Source organism: Schistocerca americana, chromosome 5 (genome assembly GCF_021461395.2).
Source record: "Schistocerca americana isolate TAMUIC-IGC-003095 chromosome 5, iqSchAmer2.1, whole genome shotgun sequence".
Classification (NCBI taxonomy): domain Eukaryota; kingdom Metazoa; phylum Arthropoda; class Insecta; order Orthoptera; family Acrididae; genus Schistocerca; species Schistocerca americana.
The window spans coordinates 642,442,728-642,459,944 of record NC_060123.1 but is presented as its reverse complement, the minus strand read 5'-3'; positions in this window follow the sequence as shown (position 1 = coordinate 642,459,944).

Sequence of the window (17,217 nt, the reverse complement as noted above, 5' to 3'; positions counted from 1 at the left end):
GAGAAGCCAGCCATTGGACTGATTGTTTTTAATTATTTTTTCTACTTCATTAACAAAGTAGTTCTTACATTTTTGCATTCCAAGCATCCGTAAAATATTGGTAGATTGTGACATAAACATAAAATCACCAATTCAGTGACATAATTTGTAAAGGAAATCATTTCAGTTTAAGCTGTTTAAAACGCTATTTATTGCAAATTTGGCACATTGTTCTTTTCAAGCATGTTGGGAATTTGTAACCCACTCAGTAATATAAAATTGTGACACGCTGTGTAAGAGGCAGTTGCATATGATGGTTTGAATTTATCTGCTGTTCCATATACTGTACACATTATAAAGCTGGTGAAATAATAATATAAACACTTAAGTTTAAATCTCACAAGATATCAGTGACAAAGCTACAAGTTATTCATGAAGATACATTGACTGTGTGTATAATTGCAGCTTACTCTGCTGAAGCAAGAAAATATAAACACACATTTCATGCTTGAGCAACATACATTTCTATTGTCTGTTATTATGATAGGCACTTTCCTTGACACACAACAATTTCACATGATTATTAAGATTTGCACATTCTTACATTTCACTCGACTTTCTAAGACACAAACATTTTTGTAAGTGTAGCAACTTGTGCTTCAGAAGCAAATGTGTTTAAGGTTCTTGCCATTCACGGTTCAGATGTAGCAAAAATTGTGGAATTGGTTTCTTTTGTGTGTGTGTGTGGGGGGGGGGGGGGGACCTTCTATTGCTTCTGATGTTTATCATTCAAATATGTGTGGTCCCCCCCCTCCCCCCTCAGCTACAGTTGGGGTCTAATTTGCCATGTAAATAAGTATTGCATTTCATACAAGTTTCCGATGCTCCACATTCACCGATTTGTTGGGAGTGTAGTTGTTGAGTAGATATATGATGAAAGATAGTGTCTTTTGCTGTTTACTAGCCACTTTTTGTTTGTAAAAGAAAATGACATTCTTAAGTAAACAACTATAAGTCACAAGAGAATCGTAAATAAGCTGCTCTGTAATATACTGTTTCATACCCTTCAGGGTGTTTAGGCACCTAAATAAAGACAGATTGGTGTCATTTTTTATTTAGTGCTGAGTTTTATGGTACTCCAGATACTCCCTTTTCCAAAAACTGTTTGAAATCAATGTAAACAATGCTGTTCACACTCATGACATTGTATTCAGAAATATAACTTTCCGTCCACTTGGAACACTGCTGTCGAAGTGTGTAACAAGAATGAGCAGGAGCATTATGACTGTGTGCGTTAATCTGTGGTATGGTTTTCAATATTGTATAAGAAAAAGGACAAGAGTACTGACAAATGGGTGATTAAAGACTTTTCACCCTTCCCTGACCATACATTCATTGGTCATGATTACGAGCAGGTAAGGGAATATATTGAGTTGTGATGCAAAATCCAGTGTTCTTGTTACAATAAGGCATAAATCCTTAACATTATATACATGATAGAATGAAACTTCAGCAAATGGTCATTTTCAGACATCAGATAACTTAATTGTGCACATGTTGATTTTATTCAAAATATATTATCTTATAATTTATTATCAGCTTGATAGAAAACAAATTGATTAACATTATTCTCTGTCTGGTATCTATAGATATTATCCTGTTGTGTGTGGAATGACCAAATTTGTTGGTTGCTCCAGGTTAGAGTTGGCACTTTAGTCAGCTCTCCACAGGTCGAAGAAAATGGTATCCCACATGGTGCTGCCTGAATGTCACGCTCTTCATCACCATTAAATGCTAGTGACCTCTATCAGGTCGTATGTCAGCCCTTCGCTGTCTTTCAATGACTTTTGCATCTGTTGCAGTTCCCACTCAGTAGCCCTGGCTGAATGCCAGCTTCAAGCTGTCATGTGATGGGCCTCTGTGTGGACTCTTTCCCATGGTTTCCACTTCTCTCCCGCAAAAAAGGGTCATAGTTTCGCCACCATACCATGTTCCATCCTGACTCGGAACCCTACTTGGGTATCCAGCACTTGTAATTGTTGCATAGTAAATATTATTTTTTTTTTTTTTTTTTTTTTTTTTTTTTTTTTTTTTTTTTTTTTTTTTTTTGGGGGGGGCTCCTTTTTGATAAGAAACTGACTTGGCTGCCCATATTCACCAACTTAAGACTAGTTCACATGGAAGGTTAATGCTGTCTGCTTTCTTGCCCATATCTCCTATATCTCCTAGTGCTTTCTGCTTTGAAATTTAGACCCAGCCCATCATCATGGAGTTTGGCCATTGGTGCCTTCCAGACTAGCACTGTATACATTCTCCTTGCTGAAGCTGTGTCCTTACCTCTTTAGTTCCGATGGTATCAACTTCTTGTTTCCTATGCGGTCACCATTTGACTATTTCCTCCTCATCCAACAATCTCATTCCTATCGCATACGAGGGGCATCACCTCCTGATACTTGCCCTCGTGGTATTACCAGTAGGATTGCGCCTTGCAACTCTTTGCCAGAATCTCCACCTCACCTCCCTGGAATTTGCTCCCCAAGTTTCCTTGCATGCCTCCTTTGATTGGTGCCCAAGCCATAAATTAGGATAGATATTTTTCTATGTTATAAAGCATGTCACCCCCATCTCTTATACTCTGTTCTTCAGGAGTTTCTGTGCTCCCATCTTTTACACTGTCTGCTCTAAAATTGTGGATAAGACACAATATGCTTGTCTGTGTCTGTGTCTGTGAGGAACGCAATTTGTTGCCGGGAACATTTAGTGTCTTCACAGCTGAGCTGATAGCTGTTAACAGAGCCCTCCGCTTTATCAAACAGGTCTCCTGTGGCCAGGTCTTAATATGTAGTGGGTTACTCTTTTCACCTGCTGGTCTCTACTATTTAAGACCTTCTTGCTCAGTTGTCTTTGTGTGTCCTAAGTCATATGGGTATCACAGGGAACGAGGGAATGAACTGACCAACCATTTTTGGCTAGAGGGGCGATTACCTGCCGCTGCCGCCCCCCATTTACTTTGCTGATCCTAAGTGCAGATTTGCATGGCAAATAAGACCTTTGCTCACTCAGAGATGGAATGACGTGGTTAGCTACTGCACCCACTAACAATCTCCACACTATCAAGAAGACTACTGCTGCATGCCATTCTTCTTTGTTCCCCGTGAAAGGAATCCACCATTCTATGTTACCCCTGTATTGTTCATAGTTTCATTTTACATAATGAGCCACCCCAACATTGTACTTGTGGTGCCTTACAAACAGTTGCTTATATCCTGGTGGAATGCCCCTTTCTTTAGGCCCTCAGTGCTGAGTGTGGCCTTCAAAATTCTTTGTCTCAAATGCTGTCAGACAATTCATGGATGGTAGTTTTTGTACCCTACTTTCTGTTTTAGAGGTCTTTGTTGAATGGTGGGAGTTTAAAGTCTTGACTACAGTGGGGCAGGAGTAGGTGGGATGACTCCCATCGCCCATTTTTTTGCCTTCTCACTTTTACTATTCTGACTCTGCTGACTGGAAGGCATTCGTTGCTCTGTAACTTTACACCCTTCATCAGGCTGGTTGGATTAGGATGTAGAGTTCGGCTTTTCTTGCCATTGGATGGTCTCTGGGAGACCCCTTGTCTGCTCTGACTTACGTACCAGCCTGATACATACACTTCTCCGTAAATTCTTTCTCAGCTCTGACATCAGTGTTGCCTTCAATGCCTCTGTCTTACTGCTCATACGTACTTTCATCCTCAGAACATGTACTTGGTGGATGTCTTGTGGATGAACTACTCCTGGATCAAGGGGCTGATGACCTTGCTGTTTAGTCCCTTAATCCCCAACCAACTGATGGCCAAGAGCAGAGTTGACCACCTAGTGCTGGAGCATGCAGCCGAGCAGAACATACTCAACTTCAGTGGCTGTTTAACAACACGCCACAGATCTTTTCCCTGAACAGCAGCTTCTCTGAATTAAATAGATTGGAATTGCCCTTACAACACAGCCTTCAGTCCCTCCTGGCCTTAATCTTCACTGACCCGTGCCCATAAACCTAGGTCTCTCTCTGCCCCCATTTCATTTAGCAGTTTCTAATCTCCCTCTTGCTCTTTTCTATCCCCTTACGCCATTCAACTCCTCCAATTCCTTGTGTGTCAAATAAAACTCCCCTTCTTGCACCAGGGCATGTGCACTAGTGCCACATTTCTATCCTGTCTCTTGATACATCTCCCTCTCAGTTGTCATCCACCACTCCTCTCACCAGCTCACACCAAAACAATTCCCTGATCCCAGTTGAGCTGCAGTGCAGAGCATGATATGTCAGAGACCTCAGCAGTGTACTCGTGCTTATTTAGGTGTGTATCAACTGATCAACAACTCATCTGTGTAGTGAATAGTTACTTTTCTCCTTTTAATATTTGTATTCCACTTAGGATCTTCCATTACATTTTTAAATAACACAACTTTGATTTTAAATTATAGATTGCTTTCCACTCTAATAGAGGACTGGAAAAACAACTGACAGGAAAATACTATAGAATCAGAATTGTTAAATCAGTTTCCTTCCATGCATTGTACCACCAAAGTGGTGGTGTTTTGAGTGATGAGCAGAGGCAACTGTTAGAGTATTTTGTTTTAGTGGAGTGCGTGGAAACATCTTGGCCTCAAGGCCAGGAACATAAACTGGTTGTAACACTGTTGGATGCAGTTTGTTTCATATGCATGTAGAAATTGGAGGCTGAGAAGAGTTTAATTTAGAAACTGTTACTGGCTTTGAATTTAAAAAGGCGTTTGATAAATGCAAAAAGTATACGCTCATTGGACTAAAAGGTGTTTCTTTCACTATTAAGACACAAAGTCCACATCAAAACACACATTTAGGAACATCAGTTCAGACAAATCAAGAAAACATGGAGCACTACTGTGAAATTAAGATATTTTTGGATGCTATAAACACAGAAACAAAACAATCCTGTTTTCCATCATAGCGGTAAAGTAGTAATTTATGTGCAGACACTGTTATGGTAGTTACACAGGCAAAAGATAGCTTATAAGGGCAAAATTCTTTTTAAAAAATAGTTTATTAACGTGGAGTGGCAGTACTCCCACATTATGCAAGTGATGGCTGGCTGTGAAATATAAACTGCGGAACACTGAAAATAGCTCACCCAGAGAAGAATGGTAAAAATGTCCACAGTGACAGTGCAATTAGGCAAGGGGCCCTATTTAAATGGCACATAGTGGGCAAGTAATACATGTTACAATCTCATCCCAACTCAGAGATGACATTAGTAGGCCCAGAATGCCAGGTAGACATGTTAATTACATTTCTCACAGTACAGCCAGTTTGAGAGGGACCTAATCATTGGCATGAAAACTGCAGGTTGGTCAATATGTCAGGTCGACAATCATTAAGTAGAGGTCCAACAGATGATGATGATGATGATGATGATGATGATGGGAGCAGTGGCCACGAGATGGCACACACAACATACTGGGTCTGGAGCAACCCGAAAGACGACGATGAGAGGGTTGAAGGATTGTGGGGCAAGCAATCGTGGATACTACAGTGACTCACTTCATGATAAAAGCAGATGTAAAGGTGCCAGATGTTCCACAAATGATATCCAGGCACCCTTGTCATGTACTGCTGTTAACACTGAGACATCATCGACTCAATCTTCAGTGATGCTGAGCCAGAACAATGTGGACTGCCACAGACAGGCAAAACATAGTGTATAGTGAGGAATTCCAATTTGTTTTGGGGGCATATAACTGCATACGGATGTGGTGAACAGTACAATTCCACCCACACAGCTGGTGTAATGGTATGACTAAAATTGTGATATGTGGAACCTTAATGGGTCGGTGTTATGCTGACTTGACATTCTTCAGCCTGATGTTGGACCTTTTCTACATAGTCTACCAGGGGCACTTTTCCTGCAACATTCTCATCCTCATACACTGTGAGTTGCTCATGACTTCGTACATCATGTTCAAACCTTTCCATGACTGGCCTGCTCTGCGGACTTGTCCCTTATACAGCATTTGTGGGACTAGCTGAAATGGTAGATGCCGTTGTCACTCTGTACATTATTTGGAGGTGGCTGTTCAAGATTTTTGGATCAATCTGCCTCAGAACATCAAATGTCTAATCAGCTCGATGCCAGACCATGTAGCAACACATATTGCAGCCAAAGGTGGTCCAATGTGTTACTGATGTTGCATTGTATTTGTCTATTTGTACTGTCTATTTGTTTACATGTCTCAATTTTGGGATCAAGGGAATCTTGCATCTGCATCATTGTCTAACAAATTTCATTTCGATCTGATGCTTCCATCGTGGTGCATTATTTAAAATATTCCCTAGTGTGTTATACATGGAAGTTCCAAAATTCTGTAGCTTCTGTTTTTTCATTATCTTGAACCTGAAATGTTTCCCATAGCAATTTGTTTTTATGACACACACACACCTGTATCATTAGCAGTATCTGGTAATATAAATGTAGAAAAGTGATCAAACTTGTGTTTTAAAAAGGCAGTTCACCAGCGAAATAAATTACAATATTTAAAAAGTAGAAGGATAATTAGAACAGTTAAGCTGCAGTTTCATAAATTGTTGGAGAGGGAGGAGGTGGTGTAAGGTGATTATGGCTACGACTGATGCATTATGTCCCCTCACTTGGTTGCATAATATGTGGTTTGGTTTGCATCTGAATGCTTCTGGTAAAACATTACTTACACAGGTAATTGGCAGTATCACCTAGCCTTACAAAGCAGTATCCATCTTTTCCCAGTGATATCCAATGTGGTCCCTAGGCCTTTAAGGTAAAATAGATTTGAAAGGCAGAGATGCAGAATAAATATGTTGTTGATGTGGTCTTTAGCCGGAAGACTTGCTTGATGCAGCTCTCCACTCTAGTCTTTCCTGTGTAAGACCCTTCCTCTTTCTAACTACAATAAATCCTTTTGAATATGTTTACTCGAGTCAAGCCTTGGTCTCCCTCAACGATTTTTACTTAGATGCCTCTGACTGTGTCCCTTTTTTTTAGTCAAGCGGTACCCTAAAAATATTTTCTCCTAAATCATACCACCTCATTAAATGCACACTACACCCTTCAGCTTTCTTCTGTAGCACTAAGATTCAAAAGCTCCTATTAACTTCTTAATTGTTCATCATACACATTTCTCTTCCACACGTTACACTTCGTACTGTACTTTCAGAAGCAACTTCCTAAAACTTAAATTTATACTGGGTGTTAAAATGTGTCTTTTTCAGAAACATTTTTCGTGCTATAATAAATCTGCATTTTACACTCTCTCTACTTTGGCCAGCATGTTATTTCTGCTCAAACAGTAAAACAGGTCGTCACCTTTTAATGTCTCATTCTCTTGGCATTACCCAATTTAATTCCATTACTTTTGCTGATATTCTCTTTTCAAGATACTATCATTGTGCATAACTGATTTTTCAAGTCCATTTCTGTCTCTAATAGAAACGAACCTTTTAAAAATTTTGTCTTCTTGAACTCAAGTTCCCTTTATTGCTTGGTCAATGCACAGCCATAACATGGGGTGTCAACTGCAATCCTGTGTAACTCCCTTCTCCACCACTACTTCCCATTCATGTCTGTAAACACTACTAACTGCAGTCTGGTGTCTGTACAAGTTGTAGCTCTCTGCTAAATTCAGAACTTCAAAGAGAGTATTCCAGTTAACACTGTTAAAAGCTCTCTCAAAATTTACTAGTCGTGTAAAAGAGGGTGTGCCTTTCTTCAACCTATATTCTAAGATAAGTTGTTGGATCAGCATCACCTCATATGTTCCCTCATTTCTCTGGGACCCAAACTGATAAAAAAATGGAAATAATCTTGTCTGTAATATACAACCATAACGGTTCAGTAATGTTCACACCTGTCAGAAACTGTCCTCCTTGGAATTGGAATTATTACATTTACTTGAGGACTAAGGTATACCTTGGATATAAGGTGGAATAGTTTTGTCACATTTTTTTTTTACTCCAGGTGCCTGGTTTTGACTTAGACTTTACAATGCTCTGTCAAATCGTCTTCTCAGTATTGCATCCCCCATTTCATTGTCAAACATTTCCTTTTCCCTTTCAATAATATTTTCAGGCTTTTTTATATAGCTCTCCTATACAAGATGTGATCAAAAAGTAACAGGAATTTTTGTTTTTCATAAATAACCTTTATTTATTCATCAGCATCAACTTTGTCCCCTGTAAAGTAAACCCCTTCAGATATCACACACTTGTCAGCAGTTTCTCCAATCTTGGAATCACTTCTGGAACTCACTTTTTGTTATGGTGTTTAGCTCCTTCAGCAATTCTGTTTTATCTCAAAATGATGTTCTTTCATAGTTCTCTTCAACCTCGCAAATAGAAAGAAGTCACAGGGGGCCATGTCCAGCGAATACAGTGGCCAAGGCAACATAAGTTTCGTTTTTTGCCAACAAATCATGAACTATCTTTGAGGTATGAGTGAGAGCATTATCAAGATGCAATTTCCACAAGTGGTTTTGCCACAGTTCTGGTCGTTTACTTTGGATTGCTTCATATAAATGGCACTTAACTTCCAGGTACTGCATTTTATGGACTATAAGACACCTTAACCCTGAAGCAATTTTTAAAAAATTACATTTTTTCCAATTTTTTTGAGAGATTGCAAAGCCAGACTAGAAAAGTTACTTATATTATAAAACTGAAGTGACCTTTAAAATCCCTGAATCTCGTCAGTTGCTTTCTCTCTCTCCTTCTTCCATCATTGTTCTCCTCTTCATATAACAAATGATTTTCACTGCCACCAAGAGCATTATTTATGCTGCACTTCTTGAAAGATTTAACAGGAATGTCTTCTCTTACTTGAGACCATGACTCTTTTTATCCATTGACACATGTTGGGTTTCATCAATCATATTATCCATCTATTCCATTCCTCTCTCATACACAGTTCAAATGGTTTATTTATTGAGACATTAAGAGGTTGCGATTGTGAAGTCAGTCCTCCTGGAATAACAGCAAGCTCTGTACGTCTCTCTCTCTCTCTCTCTCTCTCTCTCTCTCTCTCTCTTTCTCAACTGATCTAGCACAAGAAGAGAACTCTTCTTCAATAAAGCGCCTTTCCTTCTCTCTCACACTCTGTTAATCCAAAATTTCATACCAGTCTAGTCCATCCAACCCTTGCCATGTATATGAAAACCACCACCTGGTTGAAAAGAATCATTGGATTAAGTTTAGTATTGTCAGCACAATATGAAAGGACAACAATGTAGTGCATTTTTTTTCAAGTCCACTTGTTTTTATAGTTACAGTTTTAGCACCTTTCTTGGCAACAGTTCTGTTACTCAGCACATCAAATGTCAGAGGAGTTTCATCCATGTTTGCTATTTGGCTTAATTCCACACGGCTTTTCTGTCAATGTTGAATAATAAAGTGATAGAAAGATAATATTTTCTCTTTGTACTCCTGTGGCATTTTCTGAGGTATTTTGGTTTTGTTCTGCATGTTAAGTCCTTAACAATTCATAAACCTCTAGCATCAACCAACTCCACCATTAAAGTCTGTTAAGTTCCTCTGTAACGCTAGCTTACAAGTGTGTATTTGAATCATTTTTGTATTAGTCCCAATGCCATTTTGACAGTGTCCTTGAAACCATTTCAATACATTATCATCTAGTTTTGGCCAGTTTACATTCAGTTTTCTATTTGCACATTTAGTGTTCATTTTTACAGTTCTTTACTAGCCCACCAATCACAAATGGTAATTTTTTTCTGTTAATGGAGGGCAGAAATGCTGTTCAGCTACTCTTGTTTCCATGTTCTTCTACATATGCTATTACTTTCAAATTACAGCCCTCATCATACTTATTTTTTCCATCATGAAACTAGCTACTAACAAGAATATTGTACTGTTACAAAGAAAACAAATCACTTTCAATTACAGTTCACTGGTACCATAGACTGCAATGACACTGTATGCTAGGTAGTGTTCTGGGTTTGTGATGGTGGGGCAGGAGGAGCCAGTGTTTTTAGCACATTGAATATTAAGACACACCTGAATTTTTGAGGCAATTTTTTGAAGAAAAAAATGTCTTATAGCCTGTAAAATACATTAGGATTCCTTACTCACCATGCAACCATAAGGCATGGACTCATTATGCACTATCCCATTGTAACGGAAGGAAACAGTGAGGAGACCCACCACATGTGATCAAACTTGTCAATATTTTCGATCTTGGCTATTCAGGCAGTTTCCATTGGGATGACTGGACATTGGTTTCGACACCTATTATATCTTTCCTTAGAAGTTCTGGAGCCTTGTCAACTTCCGCAATGTCTACGCAACATTGGTTTTGGTTGAAATTCAACAATTTCAGGACAAACTTTGCTGCTACACTTTTCATGCCCAAAACATCAGGAATAATTGGCATGACCCAAAGGATATGCAGACATCATCAGATGTGTATTACCAAGATAAAAAAAGAAAAGATCTGAAAATAGGATGTCGAAGTCCACAAAATTAAAAAAACTCTTGTTACTTTTTGATCACACCTCATTTATTCCTTCCACCTATCAATCATACCGTCTTTGTTTAGTACCAGCTTTCTATACAGATGTTCCTTTTTTTTCTCCAAATGTTTCTTTAATTTTCCTGTAGGGTGCACATATCAATCCCATAGTCATGGATGCTTCTACAGCTTTGCATTTTTCCTATAGCTATCCTTGCTTTACTTTCGTACACCGTGTCACTCATATTTTAGCTGTCTGTAATTCCTTTCACCTAATTTTTTTAAAAAAATAATTGACCCTCTGCTGCCTTAACTATTTAATCTCCCACAGCTATTCATTAGCCTTCTATTGTATTCCTTTCCCCGTTTCAGGTAATAGACGCCTAATGGTTATTTTGACACTTTCAGCAACCTTTCATTCTGTCAATTTATCCATATCCCATCTCTTCAAATTCAGAAATTTCAATTTAATCTATTATAAAATTATCAATAAATTATGTCCTGGGTCCCTCTCTCCATCTGGAAATGTTTTCCAGTTTAAAATGTGGCTTTTGGGATCTAATAATGAAACCCTTCAGGTCTCTCCACTTGGACAACCTTCTTCCCTGATTGTTAGTTAGTGTTAGCAATAAGAAAATTGTTTTCTGCGCAAAATGCTACCAAGCAGCTTCCTCTTCCTTTCTCTCAGCTAGTCCATGTTCTGTTACTCCTTCTTCTCTTCTTTTCTTTTTCCTACAGTTGAATGCAGCCTCATCATCTTTCAATTTTTGTCTCACTCAACTTGTGAATAATTTCTTTAAAATCCCATCATCTGCGGGGATAGTAGGCTTTAAAAGCATACTTCCGTAGTTGTTTGCTCTGTATTTATATTGGTTAGATAATGTGCTCACTATGCTGTTAATGTTCATTCTTTTTAATTCATTATTACATGTATTCAGCCGATCAGAGGTCCTATTCTTCATGCTACTGCATTTCAATAATTCATGCTATCTAACTTCGACCTATCTATTTCCATTTTTTAATTCTCTAACTTACATACACGATTCAGGGATCTAACATTCCCTACTTTGATTCTTAGATATTTTGTTTTTTGTAATGCTGATGCAACTGTTGATGGGCATGTGTGCTGATACTTGTCCAGCAGTAATTAAATTAAAAATACATTCATTGAGTATGATAATGTCAATAGCAACATGGTCTCCCACCCCCACCTCACCCCACCCCACCCCCATGAACCATAGACCTTGCTGTTGGTGGGGAGGCTTGCATGCCTCAGCGATACAGATAGCCGTACCATAGGCACAACAACAACGGAGGGGCATCTGTTGAGAGGCCAGACAAACATGTGCTTCCTGAAGAGGGGCAGCGGCCTTTTCAGTAGTTGCAGGGGCAACAGTCTTGATGATTGACTGATCTGGCCTTGTAACACTAACCAAAACGGATTTCTGGTACTGCGAACGGCTGAAAGCAAGGGGAAACTACAGCCGTAATTTTTCCTGACGGCATGCAGCTTTACTGTATGGTTTAATGATGATGGCGTTCTCTTGGGTCAAATATTCCGGAGGTAAAATAGTCCCCCATTCGGATCTCCGGGTGGGGACTACTCAAGACCAAGTCGTTATCAGGAGATAGAAAACTGGCATTCTACAGATCGGAGCATGGAATGCCCGATCCCTTAATCAGGCAGGTAGGTTAGAAAATTTAAAAAGGGAAATGGATAGGTTAAAGTTAGATATAGTGGGAATTAGCAAAGTTCGGTGGCAGGAGGAACAAGACTTTTGGTCAGGTGAATACAGGGTTATAAATACAAAATCAAGTAGGGGTAATGCAGGAGTAGGTTTAATAATGAATAAAAAAAAATAGGAGTGCAGGTAAGCTACTACAAACAGCATAGTGAACGCATTATTGTGGCCAAGACAGACACGAAGCCCACACCTCCCACAGTAGTACAAGTTTATATGCAAACTAGTTCCATAGATGATGAAGAGATTGAAGAAATGTAAGATGAGATAAAGAAATTATTCAGATAGTGAAGGGAGACGAAAATTTAATAGTCATGGGTGACTGGAATTCGATAGTTGGATAAGGAAGAGAAGGAAACATAGTAGGTGAATATGGATTGGGGGTAAGAAATGAAAGAGGAAGCCGCCTGGTAGAATTTTGCACAGAGCATAACTTGGTTCAAGGATCGTAAAAGAAGGTTGTATACATGGAAGAAGTCCGGAGATACTGACAGGTTTCAGATAGATTATATAATGGTAAGACAGAGATTTAGGAACCAGGTTTTAAATTGTAAGACATTTCCAGGGGCAGATGTGGATTCTGACCACAATCTATTGGTTATGAACTGTAGATTAAAACTGAAGAAACTGCAAAAAGATGGGAATTTAAGGAGATGGGACCTGGATAAACTGACTAAACCAGAGGTTGTACAGAGTTTCAGGGAGAGCATAAGGGAACAATTGACAAGAATAGGTAGCTTTGAGAGACGAAATAGTGAAGGTAGCAGAGGATCAAGTAGGTAAAAAGACGAGGGCTAGTAGAAATCCTTGAGTAACAGAAGAAATATTGAATTTAATTGATCAAAGGAGAAAATATAAAAATGCAGTAAATGAAGCAGGCAAAAAGGAATACAAACGTCTCAAAAATGAGATCGACAGGAAGTGCAAAATGGTTAAGCAGGAATGGCTAGAGGACAAATGTAAGGATATAGAGGCTTATCTCACTAGGGGTAAGATAGATACTGCCTACAGGAAAATTAAAGAGACCTTTGGAGAAAAGAGACCCACTTGCATGAATATCAAGAGCTCAAATGGAAACCCAGTTCTAAGCAAAGAAGGGAAAGCAGAAATGTAGGAGGAGTATATAGAGAGTCTATACAAGGGCGATGTACTTGAGGGCAATATTATGGAAATGGAAGAGAATGTGGATGAAGATGAAATGGGAGATTTGATACTGTGTGAAGAGTTTGACAGAGCACTGAAAGACCTGAGTTGAAACAAGGCCCCAGGAGTAGACAGCATTCCATTAGAACTACCGACAGCCTTGGGAGAGCGTCCTGACAAAACTCTACCATCTGGTGAGCAATATGTATGAGACAGGCGAAATACCCTCAGACTTCAAGAAGAATATAATAATGCCAATCCCAAAGAAAGCAGGTGTTGACAGATTTGAAAATTACCGAACTATCAGTTTAATAAGTCACAGTTGCAAAATACTAACGCGAATTCTTTACAGACGAATGGAAAAACTGGTAGAAGCCGACCTCGGGGAAGATCAGTTTGGATTCCGTAGAAATGTTGGAACACATGAGGCAATACTGACCCTCCGGCTTATCTTAGAAGCTAGATTAAGAAAAGGCTAACCTACGTTTCTAGCATTTGTAGACTTAGAGAAAGCTTTTGACAATGTTGACTGGTATACTCTCTTTCAAATTCTGAAGGTGGCAGGGGTAAAATACAGGGAGCGAAAGGCTATTTACAATTTGTACAGAAACCAGATGGCAGTTATAAGAATCGAGGGATATGAAAGGGAAGCAGTGGTTGAGAAGGGAGTGAGACAGGGTTGCAGCCTCTCCCTGATGTTATTCAATCTGTACATTGAGCAAGTAGTAAAGGAAACAAAAGAAAAATTCAGAGTAGGTATTAAAATCCATGGAGAAGAAATAAAAACTTTGAGGTTCGCCGATGACATTGTAATTCTGTCAGAGACAGCAAAGGACTTGGAAGAGCAGTTGAACGGAATGGATAGTGTCTTGAAGGGAGGATATAAGAACAACATCAACAAAAGCAAAATGAGGATAATGGAATGTAGTCAAGTTAAGTCGGGTGATGCTGAGGAAATTAGATTAGGAAATGAGACACTTAAAGCGGTAAAGGAGTTTTGCTATTTGGGGAGCAAAATAACTGATGATGGTCGGAGTAGAGGGGATATAAAATGTAGACTGGCAATGGCAAGGAAAGCGTTTCTGAAGAAGAGAAATTTGTTAACATCGAATACAGATTTAAGTGTCAGGAAGTCGTTTCGAAAAGTATTTGTATGGAGTGTAGCCATGTATGGAAGTGAAACATGGACGATAAATAGTTTGGACAAGAAGAGAATAGAAGCTTTCGAAATGTGGTGCTACAGAAGAATGCTGAAGATTAGATGGGTAGATCACATAACTAATGAGGAGGTATTGAATAGGATTGGGGAGAAGAGAAGTTTGTGGCACAACTTGACTAGAAGAAGGCATCAGTTGGTAGGACATGTTCAGAGGCATCAAGTGATCACCAATTTAGTACTGGAGGGCAGCGTGGAGGGTAAAAATCGTAGAGGGAGACAAAGAGATGAATCCACTAAGCAGATTCAGAAGGATGTTAGCATGGAGAGCTGCATCAAACCTGACTCAGGACTGAAGACCACAACAACAACAACAACAACAACATGATTGCTGTAGTGCAGTGTTCCAATATGTTCACAAAATTTCGTAATATGTAAATGAAGAGACTGGAATATCTTAAGCTGTTTTAGATTACAGAATTTGTGGCAATATTTTTAGTACCTATTAAAAGATAAATTGTTTTCTTCTACATCTATACTCACTGAGCCCCAACATGGTGTGTGGTGGAGGATACATCATGTCCTGTTTCCCATCCAAATCTAGTTTTTTTCCCCCACATTTTCCTTCTCTGTTTCAATATATCGTGTTGCTCACTATTCCTTCACTGAAAACGCAAGTCTCCAATTCCAGTCCACCTTATTACGCAAGCCCAAGAAGCAATTGCACACCTCCTTGCTTTGGGGCTGGAATTATTGTACGTTTGGAATGCAACTCTGGATGTACATGGTGTAAAGTTTAAAAATGTATGAGAAGATATCAAGCTAAGTAAATAATAAGTGTAATACATATAAAAATGTTGCTTTCATTAAGAGCTGAATAAACTATGATCTTATATTTCTTACTGACCACAGAATATTTGATTTTGAATTCAAAGTTTAGAACAAAGTAAAAATTATGGGAGAGAAAATGCAATTCTGTTTGATGGAGAATAAAAGGTTAGAAACTGAATACAATCAAAATATGTTTGGTCCCGTTATTTCTTGTAAATACTTATTCCCATATTAACTTAGAATAGATATACAATGATCAGCCAAAACATTATGACCACCTACGTGTACCTAATAAACAGCATTTTGGTGATGCGTCATGGCAAGGAAGCAATGAAGTCTTGGTAGGTTGCTGGATGGAGTTGGCGCCACATCTGCATGCACAAGTCATCTAATTTCTGTCAGTTCCTGGAAGGGGTGTGATGAGCTCAGACACCATGTTCAGTTCAGATCTGGAGAGTTGGAAGGGGGGGGGGGGCAGACGGCAGCTCGTCCGTGTTGGAGCTCAGCACTGTGTTCCTGTAACTACTCCGTCGCACTCCTGGCCTCGTGGTATGGCGTATAATATTGTTGAAATATGCCAATGCAGTCGGGAAACATGATTGTCATTAAGGCTGTACATGGTCTGCAATCAGCGTATGGTACTCTTTGGCTGTCATGGTGGCTTGCACAAACTCCACTGGACACACAGATACCCACATGAATATTCTCCAGAGCATAATGGAGCCACTGCCAGCTTGTCTCCATCCCACAGTACTGGTGTCAAGGAGCTGTTCCCCTGGAAGACGGATTCACACCCTCCCATTGGCACAATCAGACCATGCAATGCTCTGCCACTGTGCCAACATCAAGTGCCGACGGTCATGTGCCCATTTCCACTGTAGTAACCGATATTGTGGTGTTAACACTGGTACATGCATCGGTCGCCGACTGCAGAGGCCCATCACTGGGAGTGTTTAGTGCACTGTGAATGTAGACACACTTGTACTCTGGCCAGCATAAATCTGATTTTATTTCCACCATAGTTCACTGCCTGTCCTGTTTTATCTGTCTGCCCAGCCTATGACATCCGACGCAGTAATGAGGGGGCAACCCAACCTCACGATGTCTGATGTGGGGGTTTGACCTTGGTTTTGTCACTTGTTGAAGACTCACCACAGCATTCATCGAACACCTGACAGACTGTGCAGTTTCCAAACTGCTTGTGCTGAGCCATCACAATCTGCCCTTGAAAACTCAGATCGTGCCCATTCCCCATTCTACACATGGATAGCACTCCAACTGATACAAAATGCACTGTACATGCGTCTGACTAGCAGTTATTCCTCGCCAGGTGATGCTACTATTACCTGGACTGTTTTATATTGATAGGTCAATTTGCTGGATGTTCAGTGTGTATGGTCTGTAAACTATTGAAAAGCAGGGGCATTAGGCTTAACTTGGTAGCTACATTCTACAGACTAGTTCTTACAATAACAGTGCATTGATTTTCGCATCAGGTGAAGAGAGGGCAGAACAGTTCAAAGTTTCTTAAGTTTGGTTATTTTTCTCCAGACTCTTAACGTGTGACAAATTTACATTCCTGGTGTGTGCCAATTTGAGGGCAACTTCCCCTGTTGTAAAGTGACAGCACACTGTCAAAGCATGAAATTACCCTTAGAGACATGTGGCAGACTGAACAGTGGTTCACTCTACTACACTCCAATGAGAATTCAGGCATTCTTTTATGTCCAGTACGTAAGTGGCTATACCTATAAATTTGCTGTGGTCTAAAAAGTATTGAGAAAGGGGTCTGCAACAAAAAGTCATGAAGGATGTTGCAGAACTTTCGAGCAGTTTATTTATAATACTGAAGAGAAAGTCATGTT